At 40.9% G+C, this 24,587-nt stretch overlaps 1 pseudogene; it reads left to right on the top strand.

Annotated features, from left to right (window-relative positions):
• Window positions 1–2,609: 2,609 nt before the first annotated feature.
• Window positions 2,610–23,908, top strand: LOC6503260 (annotated as a pseudogene).
• Window positions 23,909–24,587: the final 679 nt, after the last annotated feature.

The raw sequence follows: 24,587 nt of genomic DNA on the forward strand, positions 1-24,587 counted from the left end.
CCCTTTAAGGTATTTCAAGCCCCTCATCATCCCTTTAACGTATAATGTTCGAACTACAATGGTCTCCATCACATACTGTCGCTTTGATCTACTTACAACCTTAAATCTGTGCAACACTCTTCCTCTTGATATCTGACTTTATCCTACTCTACTCTTACTCTATCTCGGATCTTTCCCCCTTTAAGAGGATCATGTTGTGCATATGTCGAACTAAAATAAGTTTTAAATAAGGTGAAAGTTTGCATCCCAGTTAAGTTCACTAAGAGCAAAGAATAAGTATTGCAGCTTAACATCGTCTTTCATCTAAGTAGCTGCATATCCACGTAAGGAGACTGTATGAAATCCCAAAAGATTCAGTTTGCTCAACAGGAATGGGTGATTGACTGAATCAAATGCTTTACTGAAGATTGTGTAAATAAAATCAGCTTAAAGTCCCTTTCGGAAACCATCTATGACAAAGGATGTGAACTCCAATAAATTAGTGGTTGTAGAGCGACGCCTAATTTCACCATGTTGACATGGAGAAATGATTGAACTTTAAAGGTGTTGCAAATGAGCAAATTAATTTTTTGAATAACTTTGGAATAGCTGAAAATTTTGAAATGCCTCTGCTTATGTCTTGAGATTATAGAAGGTGAATAAGTTGTTTGTAAAAGTATTGCGAATAAATCGGCAATGGCCTGATCTGAGGTCGCAGATGCCTTTTTAAACGTAAGTAGAAGAGGATAAATGATAGAGATGATAGATAAATGTTTACGCTTAGTGTTTAAAAAGTTTTAAAACCGCTTTGAATCCTGAGTGAATTAAATCTCAGCAAGCTCTAGTAACTTAACCTCTTCTGAACTGGAATTGGAGTCAATAAAGATTAAGAGTCTTCCGCCTATTCGAAGAGGTCCGTCAAATCTAAAAGTGCTGTACCTGCCTGAAAAAACTTCGAAGCTAAGGAACTCTGGCCTGTGAACAATGAACAATGAAATGGAATGCAAAAGAAAGACTATCAAATTAAAGTTTAGGGAGCTTTTGTTTACATTTTGGACTGGAGCTTGGAGCATCGCTGCGCGTGGACGCTCCAGACTATAAGCTTACTTACTTGTCACTGGATTCGCACGGCAACTGGACATTCATAGGTCCAATTTGGAGATTAAGGAAAATTTACTTGTGTCCTTGTTGGCTATCTTAGAAGCTATGCGTTTGGCTATGCGGCCACTTATATCAGGACCCTGCCGGGGCCATCATACTTACCACCCAGCCGCCCAATTTCTACAGTGGATCGCAGAGATCTTGCTGCCTTGAGCTCTAATAAGAGCCCAAAAGTTATATTCCAAAATATATCAGGAATGAGGCCCAAGTGCCGCCTGGTGTTCTTGAATTCTTTAGTCTGTGATTTTAATGTAATCGTTCTCATTGAAACGTGTCTTAATAGCAACTTTAGTTCCTCCGACTTCTTTGAGCCCAACTTTTTTAAAGTATTTTGGAAATGCATGATGCATCCAGCACCCATTGTGAGTGGGGAGGTGTTGTGATCATCGCTATCCGCCGATCCTTGCAGGCCACGTTGGTTAGCCTTCCGGGTGGCGACTCTCTACTGAATCAACTAGCCTTTTCAATCAAGGCAATTCAGGGCCCTTTCACCATCATTGCATTACGATGCATCCACCAAATAGCGCATTCAGTACCTATCATGCGCATATGGAAATTATCGCCAGTGTCTATGCCAGAAGGGGGGACCCGAGTATATTTTTAACAGTATATTCTGCATCTTATATTTTTAAACAATGTCGTAAATAGTAAAGTAGAAATTCGCAATATACCACTAAGTCGGTGTGTTATGCACCATAAGCCACTGTTAATACATATCGAATTTTATAGTTTTTTGGCTTCCCCTTCACCTATTTCTAATTGTTAAACTGGTTGGAAGCTTATTTGGCAGACCGAACATGTCATGTTCCTATTGGAGATTCCACCTCTAGTCCCTTCATTGCCTCGTCTGGCCTTAGGGTAGCTTAGGTAGCAAGGTAGCTTTTTGGGATCGGTCCTTGGTACGCGGATGACCTCAAAGTTTATAAGGCCATTAGTTGCATTAGAGATAGCTATCTGCTGCGGGAGGGTTTCCGAGTATCCTCTTGGTCCACCCTCAATCTTCTTCGTCTTAAATTATAAAAATGTCATTTTATGCGCTACAGTGAGAAGGCGCTTGATATTTTTACTGCCTATGCGATCGGCAACCACAACATGCAACTAAAAAAGGAGGTGGTTGATCTTGGTGTCCATTTTGACAAAAAATTAAAATTTTCCAGCCTTGGAGCCCCGCAGAATACATTTTTAAAATTTGCACTTCTCCTATTAAGGTATTTGGATCCTCTACCCTCTAACCATAGTCGATGCCGTCTCCTCCACATCTGTACTGGAGGACACTTTTGCTCCCTTTCATCTTGCATGTCGTAGGGCCAATTATCTTTTAAATGAGCCCATAGATCGAGCATTATGGGCATTATGGGCTTATATGTGGGCTCAGAAAAACATGCTTAAAGGGGCTTACTAGTTAGGCATTTTTTGAGTAGTACGTGATGTTAGATTGTATAGTACCAAAAAAACTCCAGAACTGCAAGATGGCACAAATAATTAAGTCGAGTAAATCGGATTTCATCAATGTGAATGTGTGCAACTTCCACAATGATGCAATGGCTTTTGAGATGAAGCTTGCTAAGGATCTAACAGTGGCTGAACTTAAGAGCAAACTGGAGAGGCTGTGCAGGAACTTTGAAAGTGGACCTCTACAAGGGAGGCACATTCACGATTGTCCTTCGACTTGAGGAAGTGTCAGTATGTGCAGCGAACCAATTCCGCGAGAATCTACCTCAAGCAGATCAAGCTGAGCAAGTAAAACGAAGAGGAGATGGCTTAGGCCGAGGAGAGGAGCCGGCAGCAGGCCAAGGAAATGCAAAAGTGGGTGGAAAAGTATCGTGGATGCAAGATGCGAGGTCACAGTTCCTGGGAATCCATGATGTCATGGAACCATTCGTTATAGTGGACAGCTGGAGAGTAAGGTTGGGGTATTGATTGGAGTAGAATACAATGAACCTTTTGGGAAAAATAATGGAAGCATTTCTGCTTCCAAGAAGAAAGAATTTAACCTGAATGATGAGATCTAATAGCTTCTATCTGGTGATCTTACCACAAATCCCGGAAAACTTCTTGCACATCGCACATGCCAGATTAAGCAAAAGACTTACCAGGCGATTACCTTATTTATGCGCAGCAGGAAAACTAATTTTCGTTATGACATTTTGTATTTAGTAATTTATACATCTATGTATATATATATCAGATATTTTTACAACATGATTATTCGTAAATTGTGTAATCGGCTATATTATATTCTGATTTAATGGTGCTATCAATCATTTTTCACTTTATAAATTTTTTGTTTTACGTTTGTAAACGAAAATAAATACCAAAAATTTCATGTTTGCGGGAGTCACCCTTGGAGGCAGTGAGAGCACTAGATATCACTGACGCTAACTATGATGCAACCCTTGATGTTTTTCGCAACCGCTTTGGTAATCGACGATTTATATTCCATGCTCACATCAACGAGATCCTGCAGCTTACGGTGGTCGAGCCAGGAATCGGTGCAACTCTTCGGGAGTTGTCCGACCGATTCAAGGATCCAGAGAATCAGGGCTGCCGACGTAGGGCGAACAATAATCCTCCAAGATTTGCTTGGAAGCTCCGACAAAGAAGCTATTGAGATAATAGCCTAGACATCGAGCCTTATGAACAAAGGTCGGTGTTGGGACTTGTGCCAGCATCAAATATCATAATTATTTCTATTTAATTCTCTCAGTGTAACTAGCCGCAGCGGTCCACTAATTGCCCGTTAACAGCTGTTCCATATTCTTTGTTTCTCCCAGATTCGAATGCGCTTTGTTGTTCTTTTGTAGCGCATGCACTTTGGGAGCTTTGGTGGAGCTTCTGCGCAAGCTCTTAGGTTTTATGCACTTGTATATTCGGCTTTGTTTGGATCGACGACGGAATTTGTTTTGGGGTTAAATTGACCCATAATAAATTGGAATATAATTTGAATCTCGTTTTATTAATTCGGCCGCTATCAAAACGCTAATAGCTCAACAGTCGGTTTTAATTGAGGAAGTTGTGATCTCATATCCCAAAGGCTTTGGAAGGACCGCTTGTAAACAACAAGGAGTCTGTTCGTCCGTTATGCGGCAACTACGTAAAACTTGAACTCGCGGGAGTAGCGGTAGGTCCCGGAGTCGTAGTCAAAGCACGTACATAGTCTGACCAAGTTTACCTGGATTCTGCAAGGACTGCTCGGGTTGACCAGGCGCTTACTGTGATCAGGCTGGAGTTGATGTGGGGTCCTTGAAGTCCTGGGCTGGTTTTCCTCAAGTACCGGTGGTATGGTGGTTCGGCTGATTCCTTATCGGCCGGTCCTACTGGCGGTCCGTTTCACGGGAGCAACACTCAAAGTAGGTTAGGTAACGCGGGGTCTACCGGTGATCCGTTTCAAGGGGGCTACACTCGAAATAGACTGGTATGGAGCGGGATCTCCTCGTGGTCCGTTTCACGGGAGCAACAGTTGAAGTAGACTGGTATGCCACGGATTCTACTTGTGGTCCGTTTACACAGGAGCCACTCGAAGTAGTTTCGATGATGAAAGTTCTACTGGTGGTCCGTTTACATTGCAGCCACGCAAAGTAGATAGCTTTCAGAGAGTCGTACTTGTGAACCGTTTTACACAGGATTACTTAAAGTAGGTTGGTTTTAAGTGCCGTGGTTCAGACACTGAGTAACGAGACGATTGACTCTGATTTCGGAACTATCTTTATTTCAGAAGAACAACTCTTCTGAAACTCTGATGCTAAATTAAAAGGTCAATGTTATGGACGTACTTAAACTAATGTTAATGCCAGGGTCACCCACCTCTGAGTCTGCTGACTCAGATTGTTTGTTCATGTACTGCTTGCATACGCATTTCGGCTTAGCTGGCTGGTTTTTGCTTGCATCGGTCAGTCGGTCATTCTTCCCGCAGATATGCTGATTCTGCTGGGTTAATAGGTTGGATATAGTTTTAAGCTTATTACTAATTATTTATAGGTGAGAAAATCGGTTAGTGGGTTTGTATATTGCGACATGCATATTGATTGAATCAAATTACTAAGTGTGCATATAGGGTAGTAGGTCTTGGCACTAGGTGGCAACATTCTCCCCCCCTATTGAGAGACTAAATCCAATGCGGCTGTGCGTTGTTGTTGGACCGCCCAAGTGAACCGATGTGTACCCTTGCACTAGAACATATTGTGGATCTTAAAACTAGTTACTAAAAATCTTATGTTAATAACAAAAAAAATTTTGCATCATGTGGGTGAGATCTCCAACATTGATAAGATACTAACGATAATTCTATCCGGCCTGTTGTCTCCTTCGCCTTGTTGCGCGCCCTCGTAACCATTCTCCTTGGGCATCCCATGTAGTATTAGGCGTTTGTTCTGGTTGTTCAGTGCGCATACAGGACTCTTGGTCCTTTCTTGGCCTTGCTTCTTGCTCCCTTTTGAAGATGCCTGTTACCCATGCCGGGTGATATGTCTCCTTCCTACATCCTTTAGAATTGGAGGTGACTTTAACTTCCTGACTTCTCTTGTTTACTGGCCCTTGCCCTCGGTGCTCCTCAGTTGTGAGTTGACAACCTTGGGCTTGTGGTTCAGGATCCGTTTGCGGCTCTCCTCGTTGATCCGCCATGAGTGGGGAACTATGTAATCTTCTAGATTTTACTATTTGCTCCTTGCCGATGCATGCAATCAAACCTTGTTCCGATACGATTTCACCGATACCCTTTAGTAGCTCGTTTGTTTCCGGGGTCCAAGCCGCCGTATTACCGACGACTTGTTCTGCCTTGATATTCGGAGCTGATTCCGGTCGCACTGGCCCCATCACAACCCATCCAAGAGCGGTATTTTTTAGTAGTGGCTGTCCTTCTTCCAAATGCCTGTTGTGGCCTCATAAGCTGGGAGATGATTTCGGCGCCCAACAACAGATTAATTTTTTTGGGGCTGCGTAAATTCAGGATCGGCTAAGCGCAACTGAGGTGAGATATTTGTTGGCGCTTGTATAGGGTGGGATGGTTGATTGGGCATTATTTCTGGTAGTTCCACGACGTTGATTTGATCTTCGAAGTCAGTGGTTAATGATGATAGGGTCACCACAGCCCTTTTTCGTGATCTTTTAGTTGTTCCTCCCAGTGCAGCGATGTTCAGGGTTGATGGCTCCAATTGTAGTCCAAGTGTGTCAGCCATCCTTCTGGTGATTATGTTAATCTATGATCCAGAATCTAGGAGTGTGCGGCATAGCTCCGGGGGTCCGGCTGGTCCATGCAATGCCACTTGGGCGGTTGGTACCAGAACGGTGGGCTTATCTATAAGCAGGGCTGTGGCTGAACACACCAATCGTAATGAACTGGATTGAAGTGGAGCGGTCGACATATTTTTCTGCATTGTTACTTGACTGGTTGCCTGACGCTCAAGGTTTTCTAACATCTCCTTCAGAGATTGTCGATTGGTTGGATCGGTGATGGCTAGTTCTAGAGATGACAGCGTGTGTGGATCCAATCTTTCCTCAATGATGTGTATTAAGATTGGGTCCCAGTTGTCTGCGACCGTTCGGAGCACGGTATCATTTAGGCTGCGCAGCTGGTCCGCTGATCCATTTGTTCTGGGGTGTCCGAAAAGCTCTTGGATCGCGGATTTAATCAACAGCCGTTCATTGTGGTATCGATTCTTTAGTCGTTGCCATGCCTCCTGGTAACTGGTCTGTCCGCCAATCGAGGTTGCGATTAGGTTTTGTGCTTCACCTGTTACATGATTCTCCAAATGATGGAATTTTACTGCATCGCTGTAGTCTTGATCGTGGATGTATTCCGTAAAAATTTCGTAGAATCGTAGCCAATGTCGGTAGCCTCCGTCAAACTTTGGAATTTCTACTGGTGGTATTACAAATGGAGGTGCGTTCGCGGGTTTTTGTGTTGATGCTGAAGTCGATTGCGATCCTTCGCTCAGAAACGAAAAGTATTCTGCTCGTACCACCTGAAATCTGTCATTGGTGTGTCTATCATTTTTTATGGCTGGTTCCAGGTCGATGAGATCATGGTATCCCGTGACGATTTCCTTCCATAGGTCCTTCATGTGTTGTCTGACGTGTGTGGACACTTCCCGTCCTTCGGTGCGGTTGCACAGAAAGTCTTCCATATCGTCTAATCGTCCTTCATGTCTTCGTGTTAATGATATTAATCGAAGGTCTTCTCCTTCGTTTCCTCGTGATGATTGTGCCTTTGGCTCGAGATTTTCGCCTGTTTTCCGGGGCCTTTGTGACGGGCCTCGGATTCCATCCGAAAATATTGCTTCATATTTTTTCACAAGCTCTTCTAGCGCTTTGGCCTTTGGGAAATACTCATTCTCAGGACTTAGTCCTAGCCCATGGAGCTTGACATCATTTTTTTTAAACTGGGTCCATGAGTGAGTAAGCTGTCTGAGTCTCTCCTCGAAGTATCCTTCCTTGAGTTTCCGCTCTGCGGAGTCCTTAGTGAAGTTTTTTATCAGCCTTTGGATGGCTATGTTGCTTTCAATTTGCTCATCAATGAGCATTTGGATTACGGGGTCTGATTCTGATCCCATGGTTGCGATGTATCTCTCCCTTTTTTTTTCTCGTTGAGTTAAATTGCGTTAAGGCTTGTGTTCAAGTTGTGATCCTAAAGTAGCGCGTCGGGGTCACCAAACGTTCGTCCGTAGAGCTTTATGCGGCAACTACGTCAAACTTGAACTCGGGAGTAGCGGTAGGTCCCAGAGTCGTAGTCAAAGCACGTACATAGTCTGACTAAGTTTACCTGGATTCTGCAAGGACTGCTCGGGTTGACCAGGCGCTTGCTATGATCAGGCTGGAGTTCGTGTGGGGTGCTTGAAGTCCTGGGCTGGTTTTCCTCAAGTACCGGTGGTATGGTGGTTCGGCTGATTCCTTATCGGCCGGTCCTACTGGCGGTAGGCGGTGTTGGTAGAAACACTCAAAGTAGGTTAGGTAACTCGGGGTCTACCGGTGGTCAGTTTCACGGGAGGACCACTCGAAATAGACTGGTATGGCGCGGGATCTCCTCGTGGTCCGTTTCACGGGAGCAACACTCGAAGTAGTTAGGTAATGTGGGGTCTACTTGTGGTCCGTTTCACGGGAGCAACACTTGAAGTAGACTGGTATGCCGCGGATTTTACTTGTGGTCCGTTTACACAGGAGCCACTCGAAGTAGATTCGATGATGAAAGTTCTATTGGTAGTCCGTTTACACTGGAGCCACGCGAAGTAGATAGCTTTCAGAGAGTCCTACTTGTGAACCGTTTTACACAGGATTACTTAAAGTAGGTTGGTTTTAAGTGCCGTGGTTCAGACACTGAGTAACGAGACGATTGACTCTGATTTCGGAACTATCTTTATTTCAGAAGAACAACTCTTCTGAAACTCTGATGCTAAATTAAAAGGTCAATGTTATGGACGTGCTTAAACTAATGTTAATGCCAGGGTCACCCACCTCTGAGTCTGCTGACTCAGATTGTTTGTTCATGTACTGCTTGCATACGCATTTCCGCTTAGCTGGCTGGTTTTTGCTTGCATCGGTCAGTCGGGCATTCTTCCCGCAGACATGCTGATTCTGCTGGGTTAATAGGTTGGATATAGTTTTAAGCTTATTACTAATTATTTATAGGTGAGAAAATCGGTTAGTGGGTTTGTATATTGCGACATGCTGATGCATATTGATTGAATCAAATTACTAAGTGTGCATATAGGGTAGTAGGTCTTGGCACTAGGTGGCAACAGAGTCATACAAGAAATTCGATGATGGCAATCCGTTCAAGAAGACTCTTTGACCTAGCCTGGTTTAAGCCCCCATGAGATCTATCCTTTTTTTTGTAGCTCAGTTTTATAACCCGATGGGCTTAATAGGTCCTTACATCACCAGGTCAAAGATTTTATTGCAGAAGCTGTGCAGGAACAATTTATCATAGAATAAAAGCCCTCCCTAATTCAGTTTTCCAGTTCCAGTTTTAGTCAAACTAAGAAAATAAGGTTTCCTCGCCTAAGCCTCGCCATCCCCCGTCAAGGAAGGTGTGAAGTCCACAGATTGCGACGTCAGCTTGGATGCGTATAGAGCTTGCGTTTACGTTTAGTCTGGGTATGACTGTTGACTGTTATGCTTAAAATATCGAGTGGCGCATAGAAAATCCCTAACTATACCGAAGCTAAAACTATTTGGTGGTGAGTTACTGATCTTAAGACATATAATGAGGTTATTTTTGCTAGTATTAGTCCTCGGTTACCTATTTCTGGATTCAAGTCGCACCTGCTCTAAACGTTTTTGTTCTCTTCCATACAGGAGCTCACTAAGGCAATGAAATGGCGGTACGTTCCCATGGCATTCAATCCATCCGATCTACAATCCGAGTGTCCTCTTCCCACTGAGTTATTGCAATCCAGATTGGCCTATTACTATTGTGCCCGGAAGGGAAATGATCAAACTCCGCGCGAGAACCTTATTGGCTGTGGCTGCGCCCAGGGACACCACATTATTGTCGAAGTATGCCAACGGATCTGGAATTTTTGTCCAGAAGCTCCAAGAAGGAACCCATCTGCTGTTGCACGTCGTCCAGCGTACTGAGTTTTGAGGAAGACATACCAATTTTTTTTGGTGGCAAAAACGAACTGATCGAGTTATTGAACTATCGAGCAGCGGCTTATTCCTCCACGCTCTCCCGGTTTTGGCGGCCCGTGGGAACCAAAGACGTCAAATCACCACCTGTATTGGGCAGTTGGTACCGCTGTTCTAAATTTCCAGGATGTCGTCACTCGGGTGAGAGTTGCCTTTAACATACGGCGGCGATAGGGCGATCAGCCATTAGTACACAAGCCAACAGTGTATATGCGTGTATGTATGTTTTATTCTGGTGGGAGTACAAGTTATAGAAAAAAGGAGAATCCTAATAAAGATATCTTACCGCAGTATAACCTCCCACAATTCAATTGGGAAGAGTTGCAATAATGGAATTTGTTGAGTATCTTCTGAACGAATGTGTATAACGTGTTAATGTGTATAATGTGTAATGTGAAAGAAATGTAACAGAAATTCAAAACAACCGCAAAATTGTAAATGTGAATCTGTTAGCAGACAAAAGCTTCCACTCTTTATCTTAAAGCGGACGGACGTGTTTTTTTTTGTGCGCACTACGTTTTTGTAAAATTTGCAATAAGCTTTCTATAAACAATCGGTGTTTATTTCTTTACTGATATAAAAACAAATTGCAATTTTTTAGATCCGTATCGCTTCGCGTGTGCAGTGATATATTTGGAGGTAAAATAACACGGTGCGACAGTGAAAAAACACTTGTGAAACGAGATAGTGTAGGTTGTTAATCTGGTCGAAGAGAACTCAAAAATATTTTTTTTATATTTTTGGAACCCTCCAATTTTTATTTATTTAAAAAAAACCGTTTTTCGGGACTTTTTTGCGCTTAAAAATTCCTGAACGCGTTTTTTTCAACCGATTTCAAAATTTTCGGTGTTTTTCAATAGTTAAATGTTGTAGCTTTTGAAAATAAAATATATCTTCGATTTTGTTGAACAAAAAGGACAAAATTTTTACACCTGAAACTGAAGTTTTCGACTTTTATTCGTGTTTTTTCGGATTTTGATGCCAGTTTTTCGGTACAACTTACAAAAATTTGGTCATTTTTGATACATATCAATGTTGTCTCATTTATTCTGAAAAAAACGAGACAAATTTCATCAAAAAATTATGAAAATTGGTGAAGTTATAACGCTTTTCCCAAAAAAAGTCAACTCCACCTAGCGAGCGCTTCGGAGGAACAATGTGTATAAAAATAAGAGTATATTGCTTTCTTCTGACAAAAATTCTGTCATTTTTGCCACATATTAATATTGTCTCTTTAATACTGAATAAAACGATACAAATTTCATTAAAAAATAATAAAAATTGTTGAAGTTATAACGCTTTTCCCAAAAAAAGTCAATAAAACCATGGGAGCACTATAAGAAGAAGAGCATATTCCTGTCTTATACACACAGGTATTCCGGAGCGCACGCTAGGTTGAATTGGCTCTTTTTAGGAAAAGCGTTATAACTTCACCAATTTTCATAATTTTTTGATGAAATTTGTCTCGTTTTTTTCAGAATAAATGAGACAACATTGATATGTATCAAAAATGACCAAATTTTTGTAAGTTGTACCGAAAAACTGGCATCAAAATCCGAAAAACACGAATAAAAGTCGAAAACTTCAGTTTCAGGTGTAAAAATTTTGTCCTTTTTGTTCAACAAAATCGAAGATATATTTTATTTTCAAAAGCTACAACATTTAACTATTGAAAAACACCGAAAATTTTGAAATCGGTTGAAAAAAAAACGCGTTCAGGAATTTTTAAGCGCAAAAAAGTCCCGAAAAACGGTTTTTTTTAAATAAATAAAAATTGGAGGGTTCCAAAAATATAAAAAAAATATTTTTGAGTTCTCTTCGACCAGATTAACAACCTACACTATCTCGTTTCACAAGTGTATTTCGTTTTTTTTTTTTTATCGCACAGTGTAATTACACTAGTTTACAAATTTAAATGTAATCGAGTGAACCTTAAAATTGATGATTGTTTTATAGTAATTTGGGGTCGGAGAACACGAAAATGACATCCGTTTATTTTTCTTAAGAACCGTTTTTGAGATATTTTTGAAAATCGTGTTTTTGAGGTCCTTTTTCGGTTTTTTGGTAATATCTCATGAAAAAAACTGTTTACAAACAAAAAAAGGATATTGATTGACAGGTATTGAAGTAACGTTTACGTGGATATATAATATGTGCAGATTGAATCAAATCTCTGTAATGCACAAGCGAACAAAGTACAAAAATAGTGTCATTTTCGACCAATTGAAAAATTGAAATTTTCAAAATTGGTCGAAAATGACACTATTTTTGTACTTTGTTCGCTTGTGCATTACAGAGATTTGATTCAATCTGCACATATTATATATCCAAGCGAACAAAGTACAAAAATAGTGTCATTTTCGACCAATTGAAAAATTGAAATTTTCAAAATTGGTCGAAAATGACACTATTTTTGTACTTTGTTCGCTTGTGCATTACAGAGATTTGATTCAATCTGCACATATTATATATCCACGTAAACGTTACTTCAATACCTGTCAATCAATATCCTTTTTTTGTTTGTAAACAGTTTTTTTCATGAGATATTACCAAAAAACTGAAAAAGGACCTCAAAAACACGATTTTCAAAAATATCTCAAAAACGGTTCTTAAGAAAAATAAACGGATGTCATTTTCGTGTTCTCCGACCCCAAATTACTATAAAAAACACTTTTTTATGGAGGTTCATTTTTGGTGTAAACTAGTGTTATTTATTTAATTTACTTTCCAAACATAGGCCTGCTCTGCTTCTTCATCTCCTACGGTGTTGTTGCTATTCTTTTGCTTCTACTCTTGCTCAATAGAGATTCTTATCTCTATTTCTTTAAATCTTACTAACTTTCACTAACTGCTCTCTTTAATCTCCCCTTCTCGTTTCCTTGGTACAGTGGTTCAAGGTTCCTCATTAATAAAATCAAATAATATTTTTAAATTAATTATTAATTTTTTCAATAATTTTTAATAAATTAATTATTTAATTTTTAATAATTTTTAATAAATTAATTATTTAATTTTTAATAATTTTTAATAAATTAATTATTTAATTTTAAATAATTTTAATAAATTAATTATTTAAATTTTTAATAATTATGGATTTTAAATTGGTCTGTGCATTAAAGTCTTGCAATAAGACAATCTCGTCTTCCCAGCCTACCTTCCATTGCTGGCTCTGTGAAAACGTTTTACACGCTAAGTGTGCCGGGTTCACGGCCTCAGTTTCGGATGCAATCTCGCGTAGGTCTGGTCTCCACTTTTGCTGTGATGGTTGTCGTGCTGTTCAGGACGAAATGAGATCGTTCATGAGGCAGACTAAAAGCGGTTTCAAGGAGTTGATTAGTGGTTTTCGAAAAATCAATGACCAACTCTGTGCGCTTGATACACAGTTTAGTAGCCTTCAACTACTAAATGAGTGTCCAAAGCGTAAGAAATCCGCTTTTAGTGATGTGCTCGGGTCGAATAATCTTCAGCCTGCTCAGCCGACAACTATGCAGCCGCTTATATCTCTGGCCACCCCAAGGGCCGGACCTGAGAAAAATTCGGCTTCCGAATGTCTCGGAATCAATGAGCAATTGTCCGATATGTCCTCTGTGGCATCGCTTCAAGTGATCCCAGACCCAATAATTGAAACTCATGTAACAGTCACCAAACAGGGTAATAAACCGTCCGGACCCCCGGTACGCACTGATGCCGCAGTATTAGTTACGGCGGCACCAAAACCCTTGCAGGTGATCCCACCATCGAAACACATTTTTGTTTCCCGGCTTGCCCCTGATACTTCGGAGATTGATATCTCGGCTTACATCAAAGCCAAAGCAAAAGCCGACATAAAGGTGGTGGATATTACAAAATTCAAATATTCTTACACCAGGCACACGTCATCTTTCAAAATACGTGTACCCTTGCAGATGTTCAAGACGATCTGTTCCGCCAGCTTTTGGCCAGAGAACATTTTCGTCCAAGAACATCAACCAAGTACGGTGAAAAAAAAGATAACCAAACCTGTGGGTGTAAAACTCCCACATGTTAAGGCCACTGATCAATCTTCCACCTCATCTTCCTCAATCTCAAAAAACTAATGTCTTCATTAACACTTACCTATCAGAATACAAGAGGGTTACGTAGTAAACTTCCCAAACTGTATTCTGATAGTTCTTTTTTTGCATCTCACATTATAGTATTTACAGAAACTTGGTTAAAGCCGGAGATCTTAAGCTCCGAAGTTTTTCCTAGTAGGTACACCACTTTTAGATGTGATAGAACTTTGCGAAGGGGAGGAGGAGTGCTAATTTCTGTAGACTCCAAATTCGCTTCTGAAGAGGTAAAATCACAAGAGTTTGGTGACATTGAATTTCTTTGCATCAAAATCACTTTGTCCGATCAATCTTTGTATGTTACCTGTTCGTACATACCACCTTCGTCCGAACCGCCAACATACTGGCAACATTTGTCCGCTATTCGTTTGGTTTTCGATCGTCTGACTGATGGTGACCAGCTGATAGCTCTGGGTGACTTTAATATCCCAGAACTTATGTGGTCAAATGTTAATAATTCACCGTCTTTGCAGCTTAACTCCCACCATGACTTCCCTAAGGGCATGTTCGACATGTCACTCGGGCAAATTAACCACGTTAGAAATTCTTTAGGTCGGCTGTTGGACTTATGTTTCGTTTCTGATCCTGATGGAATTACTCTTTCCAGAACTTTGCCCCTTTCTAACCCTGAGGATCCATATCATCCCACTCTTGAGGTTTCAATCGAAAATAATTTCTTTTTTGACCTTAAGTCTACAGTTAAATCTCAGAAAGTTCGTTTCTTTCGTAAAGCTGACTTTACGAAATTAAAAAAGTTAATTTTGGAATTTAATTGGTCTGATTTACTGGCATGCGAGGATATAAACATCGCATTACAAAAATTTTATTACACTTTGAACATATTCTTCGACGCTTGCGTGCCGTGGAAATATCCGTCCGCTTCAACGAATCCGCCTTGGTATACAAGGCACCTTATACATTTAAAGAATAATATGAGTAGACTTTTAGACAAACATAGATTATCTGGCTGTACAGTTAGTTATTCAAGATACTTAGTAGCTCGGTCCAATTTCACCGTGCATAACGCAAAATGTTATAGGAGTTATATTCGCCGCTGCAGGATTCAGTTTACTGAGGATCCGAAGCAGTTTTATAACTTTGTAAACACTAAGCGAAAACATGTATCTTTTCCCCCACTGCTTACGTTTGAGAACTCTTATGCGAACACCGATCAGGCAATGGCCGATCTCTTTGCACAGTTTTTTCAAACTACCTATTCACCTAGCAGCAGTTTAGCTCAGCCTTACACAATCAGCCAACCTTATATTTTGCCCATCTTTCGATCAAAGTGGTGTGTTATCGGATCTTCTTAAGGTTAAGCCCGTATATTCGCCAGGCCCTGATGGAGTACCAGGCTGTGTTCTGAAGTACTGCGCCGAGGCACTGTGCAAACCGCTTGTTAAACTCTTTATTCTATCGCTGGAAACTTCGATCTTTCCCCTTATGTGGAAGGAATCCTTCATTATTCCGCTGCATAAAAAAGGGAAAAAATCCGACGCTGCTAATTATAGAGGCATCTCTAAATTGTCAGCAATTCCAAAGCTTTTTGAAAAACTTATCACTCCACATTTGCAACACCTATGTAGTTCAATAATAACTCCGTGCCAGCATGGCTTCATGAAGCGCCGCTCCACCACTACCAACTTATTGGAGCTAACATCTTTTATCACGGATGGCTTCCGGAATGGCTTACAAACAGACGTCATATACACTGACTTCAGTAAAGCATTTGACTCTGTTAACCATTCGCTTCTTATAAGTAAACTCAGTCTTTTGGGATTCCCATCTAATCTTCTTATGTGGATTTCGAGCTACTTATCAGGGAGAACCCAACGTGTTTTCTTTAAAGATGTTACCTCGCGTATAGTCCGCGCCACATCGGGGGTGCCCCAAGGAAGCCATCTTGGACCCCTACTTTTTACTCTGTTTATTAACGACTTGCCCCTTGCCTTAACTAATTCACTTGTACTTATGTACGCTGATGACGTTAAGCTATGCCTTCAGTATAAATTCACTAGCGCCCAGTCTAGACTTCAATCCGATTTGGATAAACTTCAAAATTGGTGCTTAGCAAATAACCTAAAGCTTAATGGATCGAAATGTAAACTTATATCTTTTTACCGATCTAGTCCTCACCAGGCTATGTACTTTCTCTATGGGAACGCCTTAGAACGATTAACTCAGGTTAACGATCTAGGTGTCCTATTAGATTTGAAACTTAAATTTACCGACCATGTATCTACCATGGTTAATAAAGCTATGGGTGTGCTTGGTTTTATTAAAAGATGGTCAAAAGAATTTAATGACCCGTACATAACTAAAACGTTATATACACAACTGGTCCGTCCGATTCTTGAGTATGGATCGTGTGTCTGGAGTCCTCAATATGGAGTACACCAAGATCACATTGAATCTGTACAAAAAAACGTCCTTACTTTTGCGCTTAGGGGACTTAATTGGGATGCAAATCTTTACCTCCCCTCTTATCATAGTAGACTTTTACTAATCAACTTACCATCATTAACAAATCGTAGAACGATGCTGGGTGTCATGTTTTTATATAATCTTATTTATGGAAATATAGACAGCCAGCATTTACTAACACGCTTAAATTTTAACATTCCTAGTAGAAGGACCAGAAACTTTCGTCCTCTGCTCCTCAGCCATTGTAGTTCGACATATGCCCAACACGATCCGTTCAGGGTATTATGTTCAGACTACAATGGTCTCTACCACATCTTGTCACTTTGCCCTACTAACAATCTTAAATCGTTTATATTAACCGCCTTATCTGTGCAACACTCTTCCTCGTAATATCTTTCTCCAAATCCTCGCTTATCTATCTCGGATCTATTCCCGCGATTCGAGCCGTACGTTACGCGGCAGCGTCCCTCGGTCGGTTGGACGGGAGGTGGGCTGTACGTATGCAGTGGGAACCGCGAAAGTTAATCTCTGTAACCATTTTTGGTACTTTTTCGATGCGTTTTGGCTTTGAAAATGAAATTAATTTAAAAGCTTAAATTCGAACTTGTATGTCAAATTAAAAAAAAAAGACCTTAGTATTCTTTAAAATATTTGAATACAACAAACTAATAATATAATAAATATTATATAACCGGGCGGAGCCGAAGTTGATATATACAACTGTATACGAGTTGGCCGATCCTTACGAGAATTTCACCATCAAATCATAGTCTAATAAAAATTTTTGTAAGGTAGTGTATGGGATATGATCCTTCAGTTGAATGGCAGCTATAGGATATACTTGGCCGATCCTTATGAAATTTCACAGATCGAATTACTTTGCCCAAAATGAAATCTGTACCATGTCACATTGTTTTAAACTTAAAAATCTCGAAACTTATGGCATTTCCGATTAATCTGCTATATGGCAGCTATAAGATATAGTCATCCGATCCCTGCCGTTCCTACTTATAAACATAAAAAACATAAAAAAGGATGAGTGCAAAGTTTCGATAGTTTTAAAACTGAGAGACTTAGTTTGCGTAGAAACAGACAATCCTGATCATGAATATATATACTTTGTGGGGTCGGAGATTTCTCCTTCACTGCGATGCACACTTTTGAACAAAATTATAATAGTTTCTGCAAGGGCATAAATATAACTATAATATTGTTGGGTCAGGCAGCAGCTACTGAATAGATTTATCATTGAAATAGAATAACTACTCTTATTTTCATTTATCTTATTGACATTGTTGGTCGCAAGCCGACTCTTCTCGGCCGCTCGTCCACGACTTTTTTATGTTTAGCATTAGTTTAGCTCCTTTTTCATAAATACTCAAAATAAATAACATTATAACGTTTTTAAATAATTTGTGTGTTATTTTTGGAACGGCATTGAGAAATATCAATGACCAAACATTGATGACCCCAACGGAATATAACTAATAAAATAAACAATTTCACGAACATAAAATAGAACCAGTGCGAATATATTTGGTTCAGTTTTGCCCAGGGTTCAAACATATACATATGTGCATCCGTGTCTGAAAAACAAGCATTTTGTATTTATAAATAGGTTGTTTTACTTTTATGTAATTAAATACATAAAATAAGCATACAATATGACCGTCTTTTCGTATCCGGTCCGCTATTTATAACATACATACATACGTTGCACTTGCAAGTGAATTCGCCACTCATAAGCATTTATATATATATACATTCCACAACTTGGTGTACGGTTCTGAGCGCACAGTGGGATAAATCTTGTTCGACACGCGCAATTATAATTAACGCCTAAATTATTTTTTGCGGTTTCTTATTGTGATGGATCGTAGTTCAATTACAGTGGCGTTGCACTTCAGCGGCACCGTGACAGGAGCACCCACTTCAGCTCAGAGTGTTATTTTAAAATGCAACGCAAAGGTTATCCTCCAGGATTTGATGCCATGCTCGACGTGAGTCATGGCCAGTTGGTCGCCATGTACGAGGACTTTAAGACCGTCCACGATGCATGCCGAAATCGAGCAGGAGACCCGTGCCAGCGGAGTTTTCACTATTCAAGCAGACGCAGCGCTCAGTCGGAGCTTTCAAGCCTTGCCTCATCTTCCTTTTCCTACATTCAGCGGAGTTTATTCGGAGTGGGCTGAGTTTCACTCGGTTTTCTTAACAATCGTGGGGTACAATCCTCATAAAAGTAAGGTGGAAAAGCTTTTTTTTTTTTTATTAAACTTTGCTTTTATTTATTGGATCTTCTCTTAATTTTGAGACTAACAATAAGTTTTCAAATCTTAACATTAACATTTAACTAACAGTAGACTAAGACTGCATTCTGGTTGCACGTTCCTCAAGACGGTCGCTGGGTGGGTAGGTCATTGCGACGAAGTCGTGATTGGTTGCTCAACCTTGTTAGACCTCTCGCCAGGTGGTTAGGGTGCGACAATAGCTTGCTAAAGTACTTTTCCTTCTGTTCTGCGATCACATCTTTGACTGGAAGAATGTTTAAGTCGCGATGTATGTTTTCGTTGCGAACGTACCACGGTGCCCCGGTGATTGTTCTCAAGATCTTCGACTGAGCTCGCTGGACTATGTCAATATTGCTGTTGCTGGTATTCCCCCATAGCTGGGAGCCGTACATCCATATAGGTTTAAGTACCGAGTTATACAGCAGGACTTTATATTCAAGGCAAAGGGGAGACCGAGCGTTGATAAGCCAATGAAGGCTGCTGGCTTTTAGCTTTAGGTGGGTTCTTTTAGCTTCTATGTGCCGACGCCATGTGAGTCTTCTATCGAGGTGTACTCCTAGATATGTTACCTCGTTTGCTTGCGGGAGTAGGGTGTTGTTTAGCGTAAGGGGCGGGCAGTTTTGCCTATTCAAGGTGAACGTAACGTGCTTGCATTTTTGTTCGTTTACTTTAATTCGCCAGTCTGATAGCCATTTTTCAACATCCACCAGATGAAGAGCTAGCTGCGCAGTTGCTTGCATCGGGCATTTTGAGCGGCTAAGAATAGCTGTATCATCAGCAAACGTAGATGTTGTTAGTCGTGTGCTTGTCGGGATGTCTGCTGTGTAGAGAACATATAATGTTGGTCCGAGTACACTTCCTTGAGGAACTCCAGCTCCAACAGTGAATTCGCAGATATATCGGTGTTGCGCCTCACAGCAAATTTTCTGTCGTAAGGGTAAGACTCTAGAAGCTTGTGGGTTTTGCAAGGGAGCATTGTCTTGATCTTGTACATTAGACCTTCTAGCCAGACTCTATCAAATGCTTGAGAGACATCTAGAAATATTGCGGTACAGTACTCGCGTTTTTCGAATGCATTCCGAATTTCTGCTGTTATCCGGTTGACCTGCTCAATTGTTCCGTGCTTTTCACGAAACCCAAACTGATGTGACGGGATTCCTTCCTGGATCCTTAGGTATGTGTTTATTCGAGTCAGAATGCCTTTCTCAATTCTCTTTTTGATGATATTAGCGATTTCGTTTGGGCGAAACTCGATTGGTTCATGTTGAAGCTGAGGCTCATATGGTAAAGTCGGCAAAGTAAAGGCACTAGTGGCCGGATTTGGTTGGAAGATATTTTTAAGGTGATTGGCAAACGTGCTGGCTCTGTCTGCATCGCTGCGCGCCCAGCCCAGCCTGTGGGATTTCTAATAGGCATCACGGTTTCTTTCGGTGAGCTTAGAGTTGGGTGAGCTCTCCATAGTGAGTGTTTTGTACTAGAAGTTGACAATTGCTCTATATAGCGGCGGTGGACATAAGCTTCTTCTTGCTGTAGGGCTTTAGTAAGTTGACGTGAGGCATGTCTAAAGCTTTGCTTGGCAGATGGCGATCTGTGGAATTGCCACTCGCGACGTAAACGCCGCTTTTCGAGGACGAGCTGTTCGATTTGTAGATTTGTCTTTTTATTGCTTTGTGTATTTATAGTTTGCGATGTTGAGGCTCGAGCTGCAGAGACGAGTACAGACTCAAGTGAATTAACAAAGCTGTCTACGTTGGCTTCATCGTGGAGATGAGGACTTAGCTCAATGTGTGAGCTGATATATTTTCTGTACTTAACCCAATTGGTTTTCTGTGTGGTCAATTTTAATGGTTGTTCTAATGTTCCTGGATGTCGCAGTAGAATAAACAAGACAGGCGAGTGATCAGATGAATGATCCGATAGGCAATTGGCGCTTATCAGATTTTTAGGGATGTTTTTGGTAATCGCAAAGTCTATTAAATATGGTAGTTTCCTTGGGTCTGCCGGCCAGTATGTTGGTGTGCCAGAAGAAACATAGTCGAGCTTGTTCTTGGCTTTGATAATTGCATTATAGAGCTGCTTCCCTTTTGGAGTCACGAGACGGGATCCCCAGTGTGTGTGCTTGGCATTGTAGTCTCCTGCTGCTATGAAGTGGTCTCCAAGTGTGTTGAAAAACTGCATAAACTCATCTTCAGCTATATTGAAGCGAGGGGGGCAGTATACGGCGGCTAGTGTAAGTTGGTTGCCAGTATTTAGTTGTATATTTATAGATGTGGCCTGTAGGTAGTTTTTAGCAAATTTGTTTTGATAATGGTGCTTTATGCGGCTTCTGATTAGAATTCCAGTCCCATGTGCTTTACCATCTGGATGATTTGTTCCGTAGAATGAATATCCTCGTAGTTGAAAATTGTATTTGTTTGTAAGGTGTGTTTCCGAAAGCAGCATTACATCGATATGATTGTCGAGTAGGAATTGAGCTAACTCAAGTTTATGTTGCGAAACGCCGTTAGCGTTCCACGTAGATATCCGTAGGAAAGCCATTATTTGGATTGTTGTGAAACCAGCATTTGAATCAATAGATTTTGGTTTCGCATTAAATCTTGCATAGTTGTGCGCATAAACGACATAAATTCCGTCAGGCTTTGTTGTAGGCTGCATATCATAGCTTCAAAGTTGCTTTTTGGCTGCTCTGTTGGTTGATGTTGCTGAGCCGTGTTCGGTTCTTGGTATGAGCTTCTTGAGGCAGGTGTCGCCAGTCCTGATTTTAAGGCGCTTGCGTATGTCACATTTTTGTCAGAGTTAATGGGTCCTAGTGAGGATCTGGCTGCAGTCGAGAAGAAGACTTCAGGGTTTGATCTGGACGCCGTGAACTGTCCATTTTGGGTGCGGGCAGCTATTCCTTTCTGGTGGATGCGACTTTTCAGCTCCTTACAGACTGGGCATCCTTGTCGCATAGCAGTCTGATTGCCACCGCAGTTGCCGCACTTTTTCGAGTTGCTGTCATCTTTGCTCGCTGGGCAGTGTGCGGAGTCATGAAGCTCTCGCACACACACCGGGCGCAGTTTACAGTATGACCTTGTATGGCCATATTCCTGGCAGTTCGCACATTGTACTCTGCCATTGCGTTTGTGCGGTTCCTCAACTGTAATTCTGCGGTGCAGCAGGTACTAAAGATTGTATATTGGGTGCACTTCGTATTTCTTCAGGAGCTTGGTTTCTGGTTCGAGCTCAACCTTAAAGAGTGACTGCCTGTTAAGGATATTAAAGACTGTCTTGGCGCTAAAACCCTCCTCCTGTTTCTCCTGTTTTTTATCTCTGCAGGCGTTACTTCGGGCTCTATGCCCTTAAGTACGACTTGCAGGCCCTTGCTGCTTTTTAGCTGATACGTGTAAAAGTTCTTTTTATTCTCGGTAAGATATTTTGATAATACTCTGTAGTTATCTTCAAACTTCATTTGAACTTTTGTTTCTTGAATGTTGCCCTTTACAAGGGGTATTATGTGGAAGTTATCCTTACCAATAAGCTCAATAATTTTGTTGACAAGGACATTGGAACTTTTTTCGCGTATATAGATAGGCGGAGGTTTTGGCTTCCTTTTCTCAACTTCAGTGGATTCGACCGCCTCAACCTCATCGGCGTCTGCCAAGATTTTAAATCGGTTTGAGTTAATAGGCGTTTTTTTTGCTGCTAGGCTAGCATTGCTACGGGTTATTTTGCGTTTGGAATTCAGGGGGCTCAGCTTCCTTTTGATTTGGATGTAGTGATCCATGCCAGTCTGCACAGCCGGCTTAATATAGTCATTGTTTTTGTTTTGGTTTTCGGGCAGCGCGGACGTATTACTATTTGCGCTGCTAGCTGATGACGTCGTTAAACGCGCTGTCGATACAGTTGCGGTTGTTGTTGTTGTTACTGTTGACGTTGTCAAAGAAATTGAGGTGCTAGTTACTGCACTCTTTGGCTGCAGAGACATCGATGGTATCGAGGGGGAGCAGGAACGCGCTCTCTCGCTCTCTACGTTTAAGAATTCGGTCAAGTTGGGGGTAATTGACCGCGCTTGATCAGAGCTTGCATGGTTTTCGGTTGCTTTAAGGGGGCATGCGCACTTGGAGGGCCAAAAAATTGGCATTTTTTCCGAATTTTTTTCTCGTAAACTATTGAATTTTTTTGAAATATCGTTTTATTATGTGAAAGTACATTATTTTAACTTAAATTTGAAAAAAAAAAAAGTAGAAAATATTTAGGGGTTTCAAAGTTATGCCCCGTCGAAGTGAGGTCCATCCGAAAAAGGCGAGTTGCGGTGACCAACACTGTGAAAAAATGGATAGTCTGAAATCAAAAAATGAAACGGATTTACATTTATTAAAAGTAAATCTAGTACTTAATCGAAGGATATTAAAAAAAAAAAATATTTGACAAAATGGCGACCTTTCAAAGTTGAAAAATCGTTTTTCGTCAAAAAAATCGGTAGTTTTTCAGCTGTAAAAAAAAAAGTTTTGCATAAAAAAAAAAATCCTTCGATTAAGTACTAGATTATTATGTAATAAAAGAGCATGCTAAATTTCAAGACAATCGGGTCACTAGTTTTCGAGTAAGAGTGGTCACCGACTTCAAAAACGTAGTTTTGAGAAAAACGTGTTTAAAGTTTCAACTCACCATTACACTTACCGGAGGCCCCTCCCTTTCAACATGTGTAGCTCAGTGTATTTTCACCGGATCATTTCAAAATTTTGTGGACACATTTCTAAATGTATATACTTTAAGAAAATGTAAAAAAAAAAAATTCGATTTTTTTAAAATTACAAGTGCGCATGCCCCCTTAAAAGAGAAGTACGCGTTGTTTCTTTGTACTGAGAGCCGTCTCTCGTCTTGCTCACGTTGACGTTGTGTGCAAACGTCGTTTAAGCTCATTGCAGTCGAGGTTGATTTAGTTTGAGTTTTAAGAGTTGTGTTTTATATTAATTAATTAATTAATTAATCGATATAACCATTAGCGATTTCATCGCAAAAAGCGTCTTTTCGCGTTATAGTAGATTTCTTAGACCAGTCACTGCACTTTTATGATTTTATTGAATATTTTTTCGCGGAGCACAATAAAAAAACACGTCTGCATGCGACGACAGTCGAACGAAAGGCGAAAAAGCTGCAGGTGGAAAAGCTGCAGTGGTTTCGTTCTTGTCTTTGGGACTGATCTTTAGAGGCAGTTCGTTCGTTGGAAACCTCCGAGGAAATATTATAACGTCACGCTGCATCTTTTTTAGAAAGGAGGCTCATGTGAACGAGAATCTAGGCCTGAATCTATTGGAAGGTGGCAGCGCTGCGGACCTCATCCCGAAGAGTTGCGAATAACAGTAGATCGTCTATTTCCATCACTAATTCACTATCCTCAGTATGTATATTTTGCGGTGGGTGGATGAAGTGTTGCATGACCCAGATTTCTGTCAATGCCCCCTGACAGACGCCTTGGCGAGGCTAGGCGACTCGGTCCTATAATGCCTCCAAACTGGCCATCACCTGGTCAGAATTTCCCTCAGGACAGCTATCTACAGCGCAGAAGATATCCCGATAAGGAGATGACTTGTTTCAGCTTCACAATGGCGCAGCGTGCTGAATACTCTAGGTGGTCACTATCATCACAGCCTGAATTGGAGATTCATGGATTTTGTGACGCTAGCATCGAGACTTATGGTGCTTGCATTTATGTCGTATCAAAGGGTGCAAGGTCAGAGAGTCATTAACTCCACCTAGAGTAATACTGCTGCAATGTCCCGAGTCGAAACTTTAAAAAGTGTTATGGTGCCGAAACTGGAGTTATCTGGAGCAGAGTTACTAGATCGGTTTATGTGGGAAGTAACTGAGTTGAAGGTTTACGATGGGAAGTATTTCTGCTGGTGCGATTCTGCTCTGGCGCTGTTCTGTATTCGTCGCTTATTGGGTTTCGACAATCCAGGAATTGATCAGAACGATGGAACGGCGATATTTTCCTATGTCTTTGAAGCCGGCAGACATCCTGTCTCGTGGTACTCTC

The sequence above is a fragment of the Drosophila ananassae genome, chromosome 2R, assembly GCF_017639315.1.
Source record: "Drosophila ananassae strain 14024-0371.13 chromosome 2R, ASM1763931v2, whole genome shotgun sequence".
NCBI classification, from domain to species: Eukaryota; Metazoa; Arthropoda; class Insecta; order Diptera; family Drosophilidae; genus Drosophila; species Drosophila ananassae.